The sequence below is a fragment of the Myxocyprinus asiaticus genome, chromosome 34, assembly GCF_019703515.2.
Source record: "Myxocyprinus asiaticus isolate MX2 ecotype Aquarium Trade chromosome 34, UBuf_Myxa_2, whole genome shotgun sequence".
Taxonomy (NCBI): domain Eukaryota; kingdom Metazoa; phylum Chordata; class Actinopteri; order Cypriniformes; family Catostomidae; genus Myxocyprinus; species Myxocyprinus asiaticus.
This window is the reverse complement of record NC_059377.1, coordinates 36,258,711-36,280,934: the sequence shown is the minus strand read 5'-3', so window position 1 is coordinate 36,280,934 and position 22,224 is coordinate 36,258,711. Positions and strand designations below refer to the sequence as shown.

The 22,224-nt window shown below is 38.2% G+C and overlaps 1 pseudogene; it reads right to left on the bottom strand.

The window, feature by feature from the left end:
* Window positions 1–840, bottom strand: LOC127424986 (up-regulator of cell proliferation-like; annotated as a pseudogene).
* Between the last annotated feature and the right edge of the window lie 21,384 nt (window positions 841–22,224).

Below are 22,224 nucleotides of genomic sequence, written 5' to 3'. Positions count from 1 at the left end.
TTAAATTGTATCTTGATGTTCCACCATTTGTGGCACAAACCAGAACCAATTTTTGAGTTGCAGGGAATTCAGAAATGTCTCGTCATCACAGAACAGAAACACTGCAGAGACGTTTGGCTCAAAAAGGCGAATTGTACTTCAAATGCGGAAATATCCCTGCGGAAATTAGCTACAGCTACAGGCTCTTTGAAGATGTCAATATTTCTCTTTCCACTTGGGAGTTACCAGCTGATTTCAACAATACCATTAGAGATCTGCTTCCTCGTTTGCCAATTTCTTGTGGACAAAAGTTTCATGATTCTGCTGATTGATGCTGTGGAGTTTGTTCAGAAACTCAGACTTGGACAAGTTGTTTTTTCCTAGTCTGACAAAATAGATCAGGGGCAAGTCAGTTAGTTCTCCTCTAAATTGTTCTGGGATCTAAATTGCTTTGTTATGTCCCTCAAGGCCCAAAGCATCAATGTACACTTCTTGGTGTCACAGTTTGGCAGCAGCAAAAGCACAGATAACTGACATATTGACATTTTTAGAGCCATTTCTTGTTGGAGGAATGGATCGGAACAGTGGAATAGAGCTGTGATCAAATCAAGGGTATTTATTTCGTCCTTATCGTTGTAAAAATCATTAGATGTCTCTTGAAGCCTTTCTTTTCAGAGTTACACTTTGAAGCACATCTTATACTTCTGGCTGACAAATTGACTATTATTAGATTTCTGAGAATAAGCACGGTAACAATCTTAAACCATGTGAAGTTTTATCATCATCTGACTGCTTCCTTAATTCCAACACATACTGTAAAGTCAGTTTCTCCTTCAAGTGGTGTTGTAGCCCTAGTTCCATTAACAGATTCCATATTTATATCTGCAATGTATATATATATATATATATAGTTTATACAGATTTATGTAACTGCAACTGACATTCTGTTATCTTAAAGTGATAGTTCATATGGGATTCAGCACTGTTTACACAAGCTGATTTTATTTGAGAGTGAAAAACAACGCAAATTTTGGTCTGTTCATCAAAGCGATTGGAAGTCGCTTTGACTTGTAATATGACACTATTGGATGCTGTATTAATGGGATAGTTCACCCAAAAATTACATTTACGCTCCCTCATGCCATACCAGATATGTATGACTTTCTTACTTCTGAACACAAAGATTTTAAGAAGAAAATCTCAGCTCTGTAGGTCCATACAATGCAAGTGAATGGTGACAAGACCTCTCAAGCTCCATAAATCACATAAAGGCAGCATAGAAGTAATCCATATGACTCCAGTGATTAAATCTATGTCTTCCAATGGATATAATAGGTGTGGGTGAGAAACAGATCAATATTTAAAATCTCCACTTTCACTTTCACTTGAAAAGTGAAAGTGGAGATATATAGTAAAAAAAAAAAAGGATTGAAATATGGACCTGTTTCTCACCCAAAGTGATTGCATCCCTTCAGAAGACATATACAGGTGCATCTCAATAAATTAGAATGTCATGGAAAAGTTCATTTATTTCAGTAATTCAACTCAAAGTGTGAAACTCGTGTATTAAATAAATTCAATGCACACAGACTGAAGTAGTTTAAGTCTTTGGTTCTTTTAATTGTGATGATTTTGGCTCACATTTAACAAAAACCCACCAATTCACTATTTCAAAAAATTAGAATATGGTGACATGCCAATCAGCTAATCAACTCAAAACACCTGCAAAGGTTTCCTGAGCCTTCAAAATGGTCTCTCAGTTTGGTTCACTAGGCTACACAATCATGGGGAAGACTGCTGATCTGACAGTTGTCCAGAAGACAATCATTGACACCCTTCACAAGCAGGGTAAGCCACAAACATTCATTGCCAAAGAAGCTGGCTGTTCACAGAGTGCTATATCCAAGCATGTTAACAGAAAGTTGAGTGGAAGGAAAAAGTGTGGAAGAAAAAGATGCACAACCAACCGAGAGAACCGCAGCCTTATGAGGATTGTCAAGCAAAATCGATTCAAGAATTTGGGTGAACTTCACAAGGAATGGACTGAGGCTGGGGTCAAGGCATCAAGAGCCACCACACACAGACATGTCAAGGAATTTGGCTACAGTTGTCGTATTCCTCTTGTTAAGCCACTCCTGAACCACAGACAACCTCAGAGGTGTCTTACTTGGGCTAAGGAGAAGAAGAACTGGACTGTTGCACAGTGGTCCAAAGTCCTCTTTTCAGATGAGAGCAAGTTTTGTATTTCATTTGGAAACCAAGGTCCTAGAGTCTGGAGGAAGGGTGGAGAAGCTCATAGCCCAAGTTGCTTGAAGTCCAGTGTTAAGTTTCCATAGTCTGTGATGATTTGGGGTGCAATGTCATCTGCTGGTGTTGGTCCATTGTGTTTTTTGAAAACCAAAGTCACTGCACCCGTTTACCAAGAAATTTTGGAGCACTTCATGCTTCTTTCTGCTGACCAGCTTTTTAAAGATGCTGATTTCATTTTCCAGCAGGATTTGGCACCTGCCCACACTGCCAAAAGCACCAAAAGTTGGTTAAATGACCATGGTGTTGGTGTGCTTGACTGGCCAACAAACTCACCAGACCTGAACCCCATAGAGAATCTATGGGGTATTGTCAAGAGGAAAATGAGAAACAAGAGACCAAAAAAATGCAGATGAGCTGAAGGCCACTGTCAAAGAAACCTGGGCTTCCATACCACCTCAGCAGTGCCACAAACTGATCACCTCCATGCCACGCCGAATTGAGGCAGTAATTAAAGCAAAAAGGAGCCCCTACCAAGTATTGAGTACATATACAGTAAATGAACATACTTTCCAGAAGGCCAACAATTCACTAAAAATGTTTTTTTTTATTGGTCTTATGATGTATTCTAATTTTCTGAGATAGTGAATTGGTGGGTTTTTGTTAAATGTGAGCCAAAATCATCACAATTAAAAGAACCAAAGACTTAAACTACTTCAGTCTGTGTGCATTGAATTTATTTAATACACGAGTTTCACAATTTGAGTTGAATTACTGAAATAAATGAACTTTTCCATGACATTCTAATTTATTGAGATGCACCTGTATTAAACCACTGGAGTCATGTGGATTACTTTTATGCTGCCTCTATATGTTTTTTGGAGCTTCAAAGGTCTGGCAACCATTCACTTGCATTGTAAGGACCTACAGAGCTGAGATATTCTTCTAAAAATCTTTGTTTCTGTTCAGCAGAAGACAGAAAGAGATATTTTCATTTTTGGATATACTATCCCTTTAAGCGTAAATCCCTATGTAATGCCACTGTACTAAATTAATCCTAATAAATTAATAAATTAATGATTAAATGATCATCAAATCATCTCCTCTTTTGTTTCACCGAATAAACAAATTCACACAGATTGGGAACGACATGAGGGTGAGAATTTAAATTTTTGGGTGAACTATTCATTTAAGCTAATCAGTTACAAATAATGCTGCTAAGAAACTGAATCCAAGGCTGTGCGAAATTGATCGTTTGCATTTGCTTCATTATTTGATTAGAAAAGCATAGTAACTCACTTGTGCGTTGTGTGATTTTTGCTGGAATGCTCCCAATGCCATTTGATTCCAGTAAAGTGTAGTCAAAGAAGGAATATTCAATTCCTGGTTTTAATCCAAGTACTTTTGCTTTTCCCTCATTTGCATAAAATGTTTCTATTGTGTTGGTTTTGTCACTACAGATTACCCTGAATTTGTGTCGAATGTTGACATCAGTGATGGGATCAATCCATTTCAAATAAATGGAAGTTGCACCATTTGTGATTTGCAGGTTTTCTGGTGGGTCCGGCTCTGGAGAGGATAATAAAACTTCCGTCACAACACCATAAAGATTTGTGTGAAGCCAGGGCCGTAGCTAGTGGGGTGAAAGGTGGTAACGATTCTAGGGGCCCACAGGTCTGGGGGGCCCCACAACAAATTCTAAACTGTATATTTTTAATAGGAAAGGGGCCCAGAGCAATATACAGTCAGGGGGCCCAGAATACCTTGCTACAGCCCTGTGTGAAGCAATTCCAATGAAATATATATTGTTTTAATTAATAAGCTTTAAACTAACTTGTATATGGTAAATTACAACAGCTGGCTCACTCTTTTTCTTATCATTTTTCTTATGTGTTTATTGTAGCTTTGTACTCAGTGGCAGGCTGAAGGTCCATTATTATAAGTTAATTTGAATGTGATGCCATAGTCACTGATTCAGTTTCCTCTCCATTATTATAATTGATCACTTGGAATTTGTAGAGACTTAGATCCATTTTCTTATGTGGCTTCCATCTTAGTCTTGCAGTTATGGAGTCCCCTGAGAAATATTCAAAATTCTCAGGCGCTGTGATTGCTTCAAGGGAAAAATAATACACCAGTAAGCACACACATATATATATATATATATATAATACCACCAAATATCCATTGTAGTGTATTGGCCAAGTAATATTGCTCTTATGAGGAATTTGTGTTGGTGTATAGCTCCACATGATGTTTGACATGATGGTTTATAAAAAAATTACAAATACTGTAAATGAATAAACTAATGTATGATGGCCCTATTTTTGCTCAAAAAACTGAATAGGACAGTTTTTTTCTTATGAGAGTAGATATGGTAAAAAAAAGAAAAAAGAAAAAAGAAAAAAGAAAAAAGAAAAAGGTGTGGGGGGGGGGGGCTTTAACGGATATTTTAAATAGTCTTTCTCAGTTTCCTAATTTGGAAGTTATAGCAACTAAAATGTTAAAGATATTATGTTTGTATTTTCAAAGTAGTTTGTCAAGTAGATTTTTTATTTCTGAAATCAATCAATATAACATAGAGTAGATGTCTTATCTACTACATCTTACATTAGATTTGAACAAATACACGTCAATGGTTTCTCAGTATTTATAGATAAAGCAAAAGATTACCTAAACTGATGCAGAGAAACTCGTCTTGCAGTTGTCCTCGACTGTCTCAACTGTGATGTTATAACTTGTGCCAGGTGAAAGTTGTTTTATCTCAAAATGATTTCCATATATTGTCTTACAAAAAGTTATTTCCTCATTATTCCATTTGACTCTGAACATCTGTTGTACATTCACATCATCTGAAGTTCCCCATTCAAACCGTACAGAGTCTGGCCATATCTCAGTAAATGTAATTTTGGCCTGAGGGAGAGAGAATATCTGGTAAAGAGTCTATCTACATGACTTAAATAATAATAAAATCATTAAAGAGCAATTAAGGACACGTGAATGCATGTGCATAATTAATACAAATGAGCATATTTCCATACCTTCAGTTTCTTTTTCTGTAAATACATGTCCACTTGTTTTCCTGTTGTTACATAAAACAAACTAATTCCAAATTGTCCATTCACAATGTATTTGAAATATAAATGCAGAAACTGATTTTACTCATATCTCTCAGTGAAATAATATTAAAAATCTGTGTACCTGTCAACAGGGCCCACCATCTCTAGTGTCTGAGCTTGGCAGTTTCCTTCGGTGTTACAATAATGCTGTTTTCAAGACATGTAGTCTAGTCATCAACTGAAATGTAAAATTGTATTTCTTTTTCAACAGGGATTAATAGTGAATTGTGTACCTTATTAACAGTAACATAAAGGTTCGAAGAAGCGTAATCTTCAATATTATATTTATGCACTCAATTTACAGAGTCTTTTGAAACAAAATATTTCAATTTATTTCTGGTCAAACTTAACAGAAATATAGTTGCAATTAATACAGTACTGTGCAAAAGTTTTAGGCACTTGAAAAATGTTGATAAGTGAGGATGTTTTCAAAAAGTAATGCCATAAATAGTTTTAATTTATGAATTTACGTCGTACTAAGTCCAGTAAACATAGAAATAGCTAAATCAATATTTGGTGTGACCAACTTTGCCTTCACAACAGCACCAATTCTCTGTGGTACACCTGGACTAAGTTTTACTTTGTTGTGGGCAGATAGGATGTTCCAAGCTTCTATCTATTTAAGGGATTCGAAATCAAAGAACGAACAGGTGTGATGTCATTTAGAACTAATTCTGGCCAAAAAGAAGGTGTTTTTGCATTCATTTCAGTGGTTCGTAATAGCTCGCCTGGGTGAAATTTTTGGAACACTTCTAACCAACTGCTAAACAACAACTTATTGCCATTGGTCAACGTCATCGGTATGTGTGACCTGGAGCTCCACCTACCTTGATGGCGACATCTCATTCTGTTTATGTGTCATGGGAGGATTCATTCTGCCAGTTTGTTTCTGTGTGTCTCCCTCTTGTTGTTGCAGGTGCGGGGTTAATCACGCAGCAGCGTTGCACAGCAACGCTCATTACCAGCTGCTGCTTGATTAGCTCAGTACCTGCACACTATCTGCTTTTCCCCTTATAAGCAGCCCTTTTGTGTGAGTTCAGAATCAGATCGTTCTCATGTTGTGTGCTTGGTTTACTTGTGTTTCTCACGCTTTTCTCTTGTACTTCTCTAGTCTGGATATTTTGCCTATTTTCCTGTGCTCCAGCCATTACTATCTCATCCATTCACCGGATCACTCACCTGTGTTTCTCTCTGCTCCAGTCGCTGCCATCTTGTACATTGGAGTATTACCTCTACTCTCTCCCCACTGCAGCTGTCACCGTCAGAGTCCTCCACTATCATCTTCACCCACCTCATCTCTGGACTGATCCGTTTTTGTGCTACTTCATATTTTCATCAGTTACCTGAACTTCATATTCATTAAACATTGTTATATATTTACTCCTGCATCTGGGTCCTTTTTATCATGACATAACAATCCGATCAAGATGGATCCAGCAGGACTCGCTCAGATTCAACAATTTCTTTCCAACCATGAATCACGTGTCACCCAACAGGAGGAACTGGCTAAAACCACCAGGACAGCAATCGAGACTCTGGTGGCGCAATTCACCGAGCTCTCATCTCTCATCCAACAGATTCCAGCACCCAGTGAGTCCCCTGCACCCACACCGCCACAACCAACATTTACAGAACCAGCAATGCCACCCACTTTTCGATCTGAACCCCGCATCAACCCACCAGCGAGGTTTTCGGGTGAGCTGAATTACTGCAGAGCATTTCTGTCTCAGTGTTCTCTAGCATTTGCTTTGCAGCCATCTGCTTTTCCTACTGAAGTTTCCAAGGTGGCCTATGCTATCTCATTACTGTCGGGCCGAGCATGCCTGTGGGGTACGGCGGTGTGGGATCAGAGACATGCTCCTTGCTACTGAAGGTCTTTGACCGTTCGGCGCACGGCAGAGAGCTTCCCAAGTATTAGCAGAACTATGACAAGGTACTCTGTCTGTCTCTGATTACTCCATAGAGTTTCGCACGTTGGCAGCCAGCTGTAACTGGAACGAGGAGGTGCAGTGGGACTTATTCCTGCATGGGTTGGCTGATCGAATCAAGAATGAAGTTTATGCTCTGGACTTACCCAAGACCTTCGATGAGTTGGCTGACCTCGCCATTCGAGTGGACTCACGTCTTCAACGTCGCTCACGCTTGGCACCAGCTTCTCGTCCAGAGCACACTCCAAGTATCTCTCTGCCACCGAGGAGTACCAGTCTTCATGGTGCGATCAGCTGGTCATCAGAGGGAGAACCCATGCAGGTGGGCAAAGCTCTGTTGACCCGGGAAGAGAGGGATCGACAACGCACTCAAGGTCTCTGTCTGTATTGTGGAGTTACTGGTCATATGTTACGTTTCTGCCTGTTTAAACGACAGAGCCCACCAGTAATCTAGAGGTTATGGTGGATGGATCTTCTCTACGTAAACCATCTTCGTCTAAACTCCTCCTGGTACGGCTGCAGTGGGATACCCTTCATCATTCCTGTCATGCCCTGGTAGACTCCAGAGCAGAATCCAATCTCATTGATGCATCCCTGGTCAAATCCCTCAAGATTCCTACTTCCATGCCCAACTCACTGAAATATCCCAGGTCACCACCACCATCAGATTCATCATTTCCGGTAACCACACTGAACTCACCTCATTCTATGTCATAGATTCTCCCCTGGCTCCAGTCATCTTAGGTCACTCCTAGTTATCCTCACACAATCCCCACATCAACTGGTCCAAAAACAAAATATTGGCTTGGAGCACTTACTGTCATTCTGCTTGTCTTTTGTCTGCTCCTTCCCCTGTGTCTTGTTCTGTGTTGCAGGATGAGCCGGTGGATGTTTCCCGTGTTCCTGTGGAGTACCATGACCAGAGAGAGGTGTTCAGTAAGTCCCGTGCTGCTTCTCTTCCTCCGCATCGTCCCTACGATTGTGTTATTGAGCTTAAGTCAGGTACGTGTCCCCCTAAGGGTGGTTTACACTCGCTCTCAGCTCCTGAGAGGGAGGCCATGGATAAATACATTTCTGATTTTCTGGCAGCTAAGATCATTAGGCCCTCTTCTTCCCCTGCTGGCGCGGGGTTCTTTTTCATGGAAAAGAAGGATGGTTCCCTTCGTCCCTGTATTGATTATCGTAAGCTGAACGACATCACAGTGAAGAATATTTACCCTTTGCCGTTGATGTCCTCGGCATTCGAGTGTCTGCAGGGAGCTAACTTTTTCACGAAATTGGATCTCGGCAACGCCTATCATTTGGTCCACATAAGGGAGGGCGATGAGTGGAAGACTGCTTTTAATACCCCTAGGGGGCACTTTGAATACTTGGTGATGCCCTTTGGTCTAGCCAATGCCCCCGCAGTCTTCCAAGCTCTCGTTAATGCCATGCTGAAAGATTTGGTTGATCAGTTTATTTTGTCTACATGGAAGACATTTTGATTTTTTCCCAGGAACATGTTCAACACGTCAGGTGAGTGCTCCAACGGCTGCTAGAGAATGGGCTGTATGTCAAGGCTGAGAAGTGCGAGTTCCACTCCCGATCGGTAAATTTTCTGGGATTCATTGTGTCACCGGAGGCAATTCAGGTAGATACAGCTAAGGTTAAGGCTATGGTGGATTGGCCAACCACGGATTCTCGCAAGGCCCTGCAGAGATTCCTGGGTTTTGCCAATTTCTACCAGCATTTTATTCGCAATTACAGCCAAATTACGCGCCTCTGACTTGTCTTACCTCTGCCAAGACTGAGTTTCGGTGGTCCCAGGAGGCCGAATTAACCTTCACCAAACTCAAAGGCCGCATTGTTTCGGCCCCAATTCTCATCAACTCCGATCCTTCTCTTCAGTTTGTGGTAGAGGTGGACGCGTCAGATGTGGTGGTAGGTGCGGTACTCTCCTAGCGAATCCCTCTGATGACAAAATGCATCCATGCACCTTTTACTCCTATCGTCTTTCTTCCACTGAACGAAATTATGATACTGGTAATCGTGAGCTGCTGGCTATCAAGTTAGCCTTGGAGGAATGGTGCCATTGGTTAGAGGGGTCTGGGGTACATTTCATCGTCTGGACCGATCATAAAAACCTTGAATACATCCGTTCTGCTAAATGTCTGAATTCCAGGCAGGCTCGGTGGGCTCTTTTTTTCGGTTGCTTTGATTTTACCATCTCTTACCGTCTGGGTTCCAAGAACATCAAACCGGACACCCTGTCTCATATTTTCGATCGTTCCGAGCAACCGACCTCCCCAGATTCCATCGTTCTTTCCAAAATGGTGGTAGCGGCAGTTTCTTGGGAGATCGAGTCAAAGGTCCGCACAGCCTTACAAGGGGTAACGCCCCCGTCTAAAACTCCACCGAGTCGGTTGTTTGTGCCGGAAACAGTTCACTCAGACGTTTTCCATTTGGGCCATTCATCCAAGTTAGCCTGCCATCCTGGAGTCGGGCGTACCCTGGCTCTAGTCAAGCAGAGGTTTTGGTGGCCATCTATGGCCCATGATGTTCGCCTATTTGTTGGTTCCTGCTCTGTCTGTGCTGTTTCCAAGTCTTTCTGTACCCCTCCAGCTGGACTCCTCCAAACACTGTTGGTGCCTTTGAGAACCTGGTCTCACAAAGCCCTTGATTTTGTTACAGCTCTCCCCCCCTCGCAGGAGTTCATGGTCATCTTGACCATGGTGGACAGATTCTTGAAGGCAGCACATTTCATCCCTCTACCCAAATTACCCTCAGCTAGAGAGACAGTGGTTGCTGTCGTTGATCACGTCTTTTGAATCCATGGCCTCCCGACTGACATGGTCTCTGACAGGGGGCTCCAATTTGTTTCCAAATTTTGGAAAGTGTTTTGTAAACTGCTGGGGGCTACAGTTAGTCTTACTTCTGGTTTTCATCCCCAGAGCAACGGACAGGCTGAGCGGGCTAACCAGGATCTAGAGAGAGCTTTACGGTGTGTGGCCTCTCACAACCCCATGTCTTGGAGCCAGCAGCTCATGTGGGTGGAGTACGCACACAACTCTTTGCCAGTATCATCCACGGGCCTTTCTCCATTTCAGGTTAGTTTAGGCTACCAACCACCTTTGTTTTCAACACTGGAACCCGAATTCGCGGTCCCCTCCCCACAAGCGTTCACCCAGAGGTGCCGTTGCACTTGGATCAGAGCCAGACGGACTCTCATCCAGGTCGGATGACGCACTAAGGCCCAAGCCGATCGCCACCAGTCTAAGCCTCCCGTGTACATTGTAGGTAAAAAAATGTGGCTTTCTTCAAAGGATATTCCCATGCGTTCAGTTTCTAATAAACTCGCTCCCAAATTTATTGGCCCTTTTACTGTTACCAAGATCATTAGTCCGGTAGCAGTTCGTCTCAAATTACCCCCAGCGTACAGGAGGATTCACCCCACTTTCCACATTTCCAAAATTAAACCGGTCATTCATTCTCCCGTTAATCCACCTGCCCCTGTTCCCCCACAACCGCGTCTCATAGACGCGGAACCAGCTTATTCGGTCAAGCGTATTCTGGATTCCAGAAGGAGGGGGTGCGGTTTCCAGTATCTGGTAGATTGGGAAGGTTACGGTCCAGAGGAGAGGAATTGGGTCCCGCCCCGGGACATATTTATCACACCATTATGTTGTTCAGTCAGTCAAAATTAGTCAGCAAGGACACACTGGTGTGTAAGTCAAGTCAAGTCATTTTTATTTGTGTAGCACTTTTCACAACACACATTATTTCAAAGCAGCTTTACAGAAAATTATGCTTTAACAGAAAAAGAAGCTGTAATAAAGTAATGTCTTAGAGTCATAATAGTGCGGTTTAATAAATAACATGATTGTAAATTGCACCTTAAAATAAATAATAAAATAAATAAGTAAATCATATTTGTATTTAGACCCCCAGTGAGCAGGCTAAAGGCGACTGTTGCAAAGAACACAAAATAAGATGTTGGTTAATGGAGAAAAATAACCTTGGGAGAAACCAGGCTCACTGTGGGGGCCAGTTCCCCTCTGGCTAAACAGCATAAATATAATGCCAATATACATATTGTTACGAAGCCGAGACAAGGAGTTGAACCCAGGTGCAGTTTATTACAAACTCAGGAGAAAACAGAGAGAAAACAGGGAAAACCACAGACTAAATCTGGATATAAAGTAACTAGGCAGACTGAAGACTAACTGGAAATTACTCACGAAAACTAGGATTCAAGGGAGAGTTGTACACACTAGTAGCAGGTCAAACAAGACTAGACAATGACTGAGGGAAAGTGGTGAGACTTTATACTGTTCTGGTTGTTTGTTTGATGGGGAGCAGGTGGAAGTAATTAATAATCAGGGAAGTGAGAGGAGTTTGGAGGATTGTTTTATTTTCAAATTCGATTACATGAGATCAGTTCTTGTAATCATACCTAAAAACTGTAATCTTAAACCAGTCAGGCAGCCCTCTTAAGCAACTCAGGATTTTTGAAGCGCAGGGTTTGTATAAGGTGCTACTTATGGTATTATGCACTGATCATGAAAATGTTCATTGGTCTCAATTAGTTCTTTAGTTTTTAATTGGATGTAATATGTACATTGTATTACACATATCTAAATGGATCATCAAATAATCATTTAAAGTAATTCAAATTAGGATTCATATTTTGTAAAACTTTGTTTCGTCTACTAATTCTCCATGCATCAGTTCCCATTCTTAAAATGGCATTAAACTTTAGTTGGTTTTGAGATGCCTCAAAACAGAGCACTGGTCTAACTGGTTTAAGGATGTGACTGGAAAAATTCTCTGCTCATAATAAATACTGCCAGTATGTTAGGCAGGGGCGGACTGGCCATAGGGAGAACGGTGGGCTGGCCGTGAAATGGGGCTAAAAGGACCCCCCCCAACCGCTCAATAACTTTTCAAGTTTCAAGTTTTATTGGTCACATACATAACCATACACAGTACGACATGTAGTGAAATTCTTGGTACGACTTTTCTCCCCACAGTTTATGATCAAATTTAAAATAGTGAACCTAGTCCTTGGTGTTGTCCTTGGTTCAGGACACGGATGGCCTGGGGAAAGAAGCTCTCATTCTCTCTGTTTTGGCCATCAGGGATCGGAAGCATTTCCCTGACCACAACAAAGAGAAGAGTCCATTATTAGGATGACTGAGGTCTTTCATGATCTTCCTGGCTTTGGTCCAGCATCATTTGCTGAAGATGGACTGCAGGTCAGGGAGTTTGATGTGGGTGATGCGCTCAGCTGATCGCAACACTCTTTGTAGGGCCAGTCTATCTTGTTTTGTGCAGTTTCCAAACCAGGCTGTGATGTTTCCTGTCAGGATGCTCTCAATGGTGCAGGTGTAAAAGTTTTTTAGCACCATAGAGGGCAGTTTAAAGTCCTTTAAGCGCCTGAGGTGGTAAAGACGCTGACGGGCCTTCTTCACCATGGTGTTAATGTGGCAGGTCCGTGACAGATTGTGTGAGATGTGTATGCCAAGATAACGGAAACTGTCCACTCTCTCCACTGTGGCCTCGTTGATCATAATGGGGTGGTAGTTCCTCGCCAGCTTTGTGCAACTTTTGGGCAACTAACATTAGTTAATGCACTATGAGCTAACATGAACTAACAATGAACAATAGTATTTTTATTAAACAACATTAACAAAGATTCATAAATGCTGTAAAAAATATTGTTCATTGTTAGTTCATGATACCTAATGCAATAACTTATGTTAACAAATGGAACCTTATTGTAAAGTGTTACCATTTTTTTTGTTTTCTATACAGAACTGGAAAAAATCACCAGTGTTGGGTAAGTTACTAAAAAATAGTAATCCACTACAAATGACTAATTATTTCTCTAAAACTGTAATCATTTTACTTTACTAATTACTTCATTGAAAAAGTAATCACATTACTAATGACATTACTTTTAAGTTACTTTCTAAAACACAGCTCAACAAATTCAAATTAATGTCTATATTTCTTCTTTGTTCATTGTTACACACAAGTCATCTACTCTGCACCTCACATTTCTCTTTCACAATGACTCATTATGGGCCATAATTCATGTATTCTACATAAATAATATATTAGGAATTAGCATAACCCTATAATTTACTTATAGTAACTAGTAACTGAAAGTCAGTAACTGTAATCTGATTACAAGAATATAAACTGAATGCATTATACTTTTTTTAACTTAAAAATAATTAGATTACAGTAACTAATTACTTTGTACTTGGATTACACCCAACACTGCTAAGCGCTTATACTGTATAGCAATATCCATGTTTATTTCATCATATTCTTCAGAATAAAGAAAGCAGTGAGCTATAGTATATCTACAGTATATAGCGACACAACCACTATTTATGAATGTAAAATTGATTTTGCATAAGCATTGATGACATTATTTTAATGAAGTCTTAGAAGCCGTTATTTCAGATGCGCAGCCACAATTTCAAATGGCAAATATGTCTAACTCTCTATGTATTTTTTATATAAACATAATAACAACTGTTTTGATTTGCAGTGGATTTGACTGATGTGATTGATTACCTGCATAAGAACATTGTTTATGGAATGTCTATATCTATATTTCTAATTTTTCAAAGTCTGCAGGACATTTAGACTATACATTTGCAAAATCAGTCTTTCATCATGGTTTGTGGTGCTCACAGGAATCACAGTTTGTCCTCCAGAAGTCGTATTGATCTTTCAGGGAACCTCCTATGTTTAAATACTGTATATGTATTCATTTTGCAGATGCTTTTTTATTTTCAGTGCTGGGTAGTAATGGATTACATGCGATCTGGATTACCTAATGAGATTACAAAACTCAAATACTTCTAATAAAATGACCTAAATTACATTTTAAAATACTCATATTACAGCTACTTTTTATGGATTATATGATTACATATTACTCATGCAACAGCAGTAAATTGTTCATAATTTATTGATCCCCCTGATTCTTATTTTTTTAAATCTTTTACATTTTAAATTTAAAATCAGCCTATCGCTGATCTATGTTAGACCATGAACTCACATGATGAATAAAGTTACTAAACACTGCCGATGTATCGCTGTGAAATACTATTTGTACATCATATTCAGTGACCTTCACTAATGATTGAGGGATAATTCACCCCAAAATGAAAATTGTCATCATTTATTCACCCTCATGTTGTTCCAAACCTGTATGCCTTTCTTCCATGGAACACAAGAGGGCATTGAAGGATTTTGGATTCCTAATCACTACAGTTGATTTTTATATTTGATGCACTATACTGCCCTCACCTGGCAAACAGGGGAAAAAAATCAACATGCAGAAAAACAAGCTCAAGCCAATAAGTATTGCTTTGAATCAGATTTAAATGTTTCATAATGGAAATTTAATTTATTTAAATTGAAACATACAGTATAAAGGGGTTTCTGTTAATACACTGTAATAAATATAACTTATTTTCTTTCTTTTGGCATGCTATTTTGCCGTTTTCTGCTTTCTCATGTTGGCGAACTGTAATTTAAAGGGATAGTTTGTCCTAAAATTAATGATTTACTCACACTCATGTTGTTTCAATCATGAATGATTTTCTCCTGTGAAACACAAAAGGAGATGTTAGACAGAATGATATAGCCTCAGTCACAATTCACTTTCATTGTATGGAAAAAAGATGCAATGAAAGACAATGGTGACTGAGGCTGAATGGCATGCTTGAATTTTCATTTTTGGGTGTACCCTTTAACGTTAGGCCTACAGTATAAGATCAAAACTATCTCTCTTATTGATTTGTATTTATTTATTTATTTATTTATTTTTTATCAAGGTTTAAGTCAAACATGTAGTAAATGATTTTCTAGTTAAGTTTTGTTTAAATATTAGGCTACCAATACTTTTTTTATATATTTAAGTAGTTTAACCTTATTATTATTATTAATTAATGTTTTTATTGGTGGTTTAAAGTTGTGTTCACTAGAGGGTGAGCCTGTCCTTAAAATGTTTAGTAATAGAGCATTAATTTAGTTCAGACATGAGGGCAATTGGTAGGTCTGTGGTTAACAGTGGCTAGTTTACATGCACCCTCATAATGCGGTTATAATGCGATTAAGGCAATACTGCGATTAAACTGTTGCTCATGTAAACAGAATACTGCGATTATGATATTGCAATTATGCTCATACCAGAGTTATGATAATCGCAGTAAGATATGTGGAGTACTCCTATTTTAAGCGCTTTATAGTGGATTGTAAATGCTTTAATCGCATTTCTTCCAGTCTGACCAAAGTGCGCCTGTGCCAGTGTTGCAAATGGATCATGTTCCACTCAAGCACAGGTTCAAAAACATTGTGAAACAGAAGAAGCTGCACTTACTTTTCGGCTTCATGTGAAATGGCAGTTTCTTGCAATGTTTTCCAGCAGTGGTGCTCCCCCATCTACAGCCCCAGGCAAAAGAAAATAAAAAAGCTGTGAATATCTGGTTGCAGTCTGAATTGAATGTTGGTGAGATAAAAAGACCATATATGGCAAAATAATGGCAGGGAAACACGTATTTCAATTGAGTCTGTTCTCGTGGGCAGAACACAACAACATCCAGTGTGTGTATTCCGATTCACAAACAAATGACTCTAATGAACTATTCTGCAACCAGGGCTGCATTTCCCAAAAGCATCGCAAACTTAAGTTGATCGTAGAAACCATTGCTCTCTATGATCAACTTAAGCTTGCGATGCTTTTGGGAAGCAACCCAGTGTAGTTAGACAAACGAATGACTCTAATGAACAGAATCTTTTTAGTGAATTTAAAACAGACAGTGCATCCAGTGTAGTCGAAAATGACTCTTATAAACCGGGTCTTTTAATAAATCTTTCAAAAAGCCTCACAAACTGACTAGTTGTCCTTATGCCAGGTGTTTAAAGATACATACTGCAACAATACGTTTTTTGTAATTATTCGTTTATAAAAAGCATTCAAACATCACACTTCTCAGTGAATAATCAGAGTATTGGCAAGTTGCATGTAAACGGGATTGAAGAGGTTTGCCCAAATTATGTAAACATCTTAATTTTATTATTCCTTATACTCTGATTATTGCAATAATCAGAGTATTAGTGCACATGTAAAGTAGCCACTGCTATCAACATTGTTTGAAGAGACTTTCATGTTTTGTTCTACAACATAAATTACACATAGTCATACCTCAATCGTGAATTTTAAACCACCTAAAACATTACAATTTACATGCTGAGAAAAGTTTGCATCCATATGTTTTTTTTTTCATCTCTCTTGCAATGCGCAAGAAAAAAATCATTTCAGAACTGTAAACCAGTCAGACCAGTACTTTGTGCGCTTACAATGTACATAACTGTTGCATCCATTAGTGCCTCAGAAAATGCCCTCAAATACAAAAGATTGCAACAAACCTGAGAATTCCCTGTCAAGACTAAGCACATATTTGTGGCCTAAATAAAAAATGTAATAGTCATCAATATTGTGGCTAGATGTCACAGGCATTTCAGTCTTTCAACAGACAAACTGTCATTTTAATATAGATTAACACTTTTAAATTTCCTGTTAATTCCACAATTTGCTGTTTGTTATTCTAGTGTCCTAGTCCAGTGTGTCTAATGTAAGTAAGAACAATGACCTCCAACTGAACATCTATGGACATTGCCGTCCATCCCCCTATCTTTGTTTTTCTCTTTCAGTGTTCCTCATTCCTTTCAGATATAATGCTCTGCATACCTGCCATGCAATGCCAGTGTTTGTTATTATAATAGTTAATATAGTGCCAAACAAATATTGAACAAGAAATATGTTCGGATCTACTGTCATAGTGCCTGAATAAGCCACGAGGGTGGCAAAATCACTTATGCACCACTGAGACACGAAATGTTTTCTTTTAACTAAACGATGTCACTCTACCCTGAAGCATTTTCTGCTTGGTGAACATATTTTAAACTGAATTTTCACTGGAGCAAAATCTGACTCCTTCCAAAGAAAAGCTGATTTGCGTTCCATTTGTTGATTAGATGGTATTCAATTACAAAAGCCCTAACCACAAGGTGAAAAAACAATTTCACCACATACATTTTTTAAGGTGTCATAATGCCTTCATACCAGGGCATTTTAGAACAACAGATTTTAGTGCCACGTTGGAAAAAAAAAAATCTCAGATTTTGAGAATAGTTGTAATATTTTGAGAATAAAGTAAAAAAAAAATCTGAATTGAGTCGTAGAATTATGAGATCAAATTCGTAATATTTTGAGAATCAAGTCATAGCATTATGAGTTTAAAGAATCAATTCAAAATTACAAAAATAAAGTTGTACTATTATGAGTTTAAAGTCGTAATATTTTGAGAATCAAGTCAAAATTACGAGAATAAAGTCTTTGCATTATGAGTTTAAAATCTTAACATTTTAAAAATAAAGTCGACATTACGAGAATAAAGTTGTAGCATTATGAGATTAAAGTCATAATATTACATTACGACTTTATTCTTAGAATGCTATGACTTTTCCCTCGCAATCATCGATTTTTTATTTTTATTTTGATATGGCACTAAAACCGCATGGTAGGAAGGCACTAAGACACCTAAAAAATTACAATAGTGAATTTTTTTCTCCTTGCGGGTTAGGGCTTCTGTATTAAATGCCATTTTAGCTAGTGCTCCTGTAGCTCAACTGGTAAAGCATGTTGTTAGCAATGCCAGCATTAAAGGTGCAAATCCTAAGGATCACACATTTTAGCTAGTCCTGCATGTGATTTGTACTTGTCACGTGATGTGTGTATTTCTTTTCACATTCTATTATAACTATGCAAAAATCTAAATCAATCAGTGCATAGGCATGATTATCAGTTCTTAAAACACTTCTTCTTAGTTCACATTCATTGTAGGAAAAAATATGCAATGGAAGTAAATGGTGACCGAGATTAACATACTGTCTAACATCTTCATTTGTGTTCCATGAAAAAAAAACAAAAACAAACAGTAAGTACAGTTTCCAAAACCAGTGGGGTTTGATATGACATGAGGGTAAATTATGTAAATTATGACAGAATTTTCAATCAAATCCTTTCAAGTCTTTGTACTTTAATGAACTGGGGCCTATTTTAAGCGCGCAAGCGCTAAGCGCAGGGCCTTAACTCATAAGCGCAAAGTCAATGGGCATGGCCATGAAGTTTTGGTATTTTCGTGCAAGCCTGCGCTAAGTGTAGGCGGGTCAATGGAGTTTCTTCTCCAGCACCGTCTTCATCCATTATACAGTCCATTTTCTGTCTAGCACCAGTGATATAAACAAAGACAGCACATTCATAAGAAGTTGGTAGTGTAAATGGACTGTATGCAATGAATTGGAAAAATAAAAATATGGATTCACACTTCATTTGCTTACAGTACACCCACAGGTTGCCCGCCTACTCCCAACAGTGCAAACACTCCCACCCACACCCATTTGCGCTTGGCACTGGCACAAAAACTGCGCTTAGAATTAGCAATAGAATAGAGCCCATAATGTTTATTACATATTTTAAAGATTCAGTATTTTAGTTAAGTTATACAATTTGTATTTGTTTATTTTTATTGTCTATGCCTTCACAGCCATAAGATATCACTTTCAGGGCCTAAAAGCAAATGTAAAAGGCCTCAAGGTGAATGGCTTAAAACATCTGATTTATAAACTTTATCCTGCCAAAAGCATATCAAAACAAGAATCATAATTTTATGTTGTTAACAAAAACTACAGCACAAAAACCTTCCCTTTGTCTAATATAAAATAAGCTTATTTAGGTCACCGTGACAACATTATTTATAATCCTGATTATTAACAATAACTTCCAGATGAAACAATACAATGCATTCATGTTATTTTCACAATTATTGTATTTACAGAAAGAAAGCAAATAATGTGATTGTTGAAGCAGTCTGTAGTATGCTGCAAGCCAAGAATAACAAGTGCAGGCGAGGACAATCAAATTTAGGACATTGGGACTTTTTTTCATTGCATTGCATGCAGTGACATGCAACAGGCAAATATAATTGACCAGTTTTTCAGTATAGTTCAAAAACAAGCAGGTGTTCATTTTGATCTATTACAGAATGACGCACATATGCCATGACTCCATGGAGCTGTTTGCTTAATGTTTCTTAATTTCTCAGTTCACGTTTATGTGAATGCACACATTATGAAAACATTTATCGTAATTATTACCTGTATATTTTGTAATGTTGCCCAGACTGAGTTAAGAACAATTTCCCACTGTTATATATAATCCATTCACTCCTACAGGATAAATGTGGCATTATAATTATGAGAACATTTCAGAAAGTTAACCCTGTTCTTTTCCAGGTAGAGGAGACTGGGGGCAATAGTTTCCCCCTAATCCTATCCTAACCCTAATCCAAATGTTTTCCATTACAACTAACGGTGACACTTAGCACATGCACAGTTTTTTCACTACAGCAAGAAATCTTTAACAAACACTGATTTGGTGGTGTATAAAGATTTTTTTATTTTTATTTAAACATATCAATTTTACAATTATGTTGTTGGTTAAAAGTTAACACGCATAGCAGATGTTGCTCATAGCTTTGTAATATCATTAGTTGTAATATTTGTTATGAAATGAAAATATTTTGACTTCAAAATCTGCAAAATTCCTAATGAGACATAATCTATTTTTTTATTTTATTTTTTCATGATTTGTTGTTACCATTTATTCTTGACAAGTATGTGGTTGAAAGTGGTTGATTCTTAACTTATTAGATTTTATCCAAACCCCACCCCCACTCACAGTATTTTAAAATGGAAATCATATTAGTTTTATTTGATCACAATATCACAATTACGTAAACATGCATGGGGGTAAACATCCGCTCATTTGGTGTGAGAGGAAGTTCCTTAGCACTGACTTTTAACTGGCAATTTATTAAGACATATGTTCCAGGTATTAATTTTGTCCTTTCAATAACCAAATCATTACAAACAAATTAAACATTCTTGTATGCCATGTTATATGTGGCCAAAGATGCCCACAAAGATTATCTATTTAATACGCCACACACAGTCTTTCAGTTACTTCCACTCTAACATTTTTGTTTTGTGCACATCTGGCTCTCCAATGCACACTAATTTGCAAAATGTCTAATGAGAATATTTTCATTGAAGTATCCAACTGAAGACTTATCAGCTGATCAATATTTTATTAAAAAGTTTTATTAAAATTGTATTAAAAATATTGAACTCATTTTGAATAATTATGAAGGCTCCAAGAAGACTTTTGCATTAAAAACAAATCATCCTGACAGCTTAATTATTTGGCACCATGTAAAGGTAAAGCCAAGTAATATTAACAACTATTAAAGCAACTTTGAAGATAATATGTGCTCTTATTTGAGATACATAGTTTAATATCTTCATTCGCCTCAACCGTAACAGTGGTGTCTGTAATATTCAGACTTCTTGTATTAAATTTGATATTGTGATCAAGTCTTTCTTAATGTAAATATTTAAATGGTACTATTACTTTTGATTTTTTATATATAAATGTTTCTTAGCTTTTTGATGTTCAATCTTGTAATAATCACACTTCCCATGTACTGTGATGATGCAAACAAAATAAAAATCTAGATAAAAAAATCTAGATAATCTAGACTGATAGCATTTCTTGCCATTGACCTGCATTCCTTGTCATTATTTATGATGAATCATAAATGATAACTTTTAATAAAGTAGATTAGAGTGTCAAAGTGTCAAAAGGTCCAGTGTGTCTTCACCCATACATGGAATCTAGGGATTCAATAAAGCTTTCTTTTGGGACTGAGGAACATCTTTATTGGCATGCATAGATTATCAAAACCTTAATTGCTGTTGCTGTGATACTAATGTTTGAGAACATTTTAACATTCTTAGTCACTTCAAATATTTGGCAAGAATGTTGGGCAAGACGGGCGAGTACTTATTGAATTCTACTCTATTGATATTCAGTTCTTGTTGGAGTCAAGCAAACCAACGGATGAGAAAAAGGAAAGAAACTGCCAAGTGGTACTGGATACTCGGAATCTAATCAGTCCAGTATTAATTCTCATTACACAGGCAGAGCACATTTGTTTTTTAAGTAAACTTCCACCATTTATTTTTCGGAACAATAACATGTGAAATGATAAAAATGTGATGCTTTATGTAGAGTTTATATATGTAATTTTTCAAATATTTTGTACTTAATTTTTATTTATTTTTTATTTTTATTAATGCATATTAATTTCATTTTTTTCCCCCCAAAAGGAAACCATATTTTTTTTTAAGTGACCTTATTTTGAAACCGTTCTTGGTAACCTTTGTGAATAAAACTAAATGTAAATTTCAAGAAAGTGTCATGCTTGTTATTTTTACCTGTTTTTTTTTTCTCTTTTTGTGGGTAAGAGTACTTAACTACAAAATTACTCAAAAATGCTTAACCCACCACCCCTGGAGTCCAGTTTGAATCCAGGGCGTGCTGAGTGACTCCAGCCAGGTCTCCTAAGCAACCAAACTGGCCTGGTTGCTAGGAAGGGTTGAGTCACATGAGGTAACCTCCTCATGGTCGCTATAATGTGGTTCTTGTTCTCGGTGGGGCACGTGGTGAGTTGTGCGTGGATGCCGCGGAGAACAGCGTGAAGCCTCCACACGGCTCAACAAGCCACGTGATAAGATGCGCGGATTGACGGTCTCAGACGCGGAGGCAACTGAGATTTGTCCTGCGCCACCCGGATTGAGGCGAGTCACTACGCCACCATTAGAGCGCATTGGGAATTTGGAATTCCAAACAGGGGAGAAAAGGGGAGAGAGAAAAAAAAGCCTATCCCAGTATGCTGTAAGCAGGATGCTAGAATATATAATGCATATTTGTGTAGGCCAGGGGGCCAGAATATGACCAAATAATAAAGAAAAGCAGCCAATAA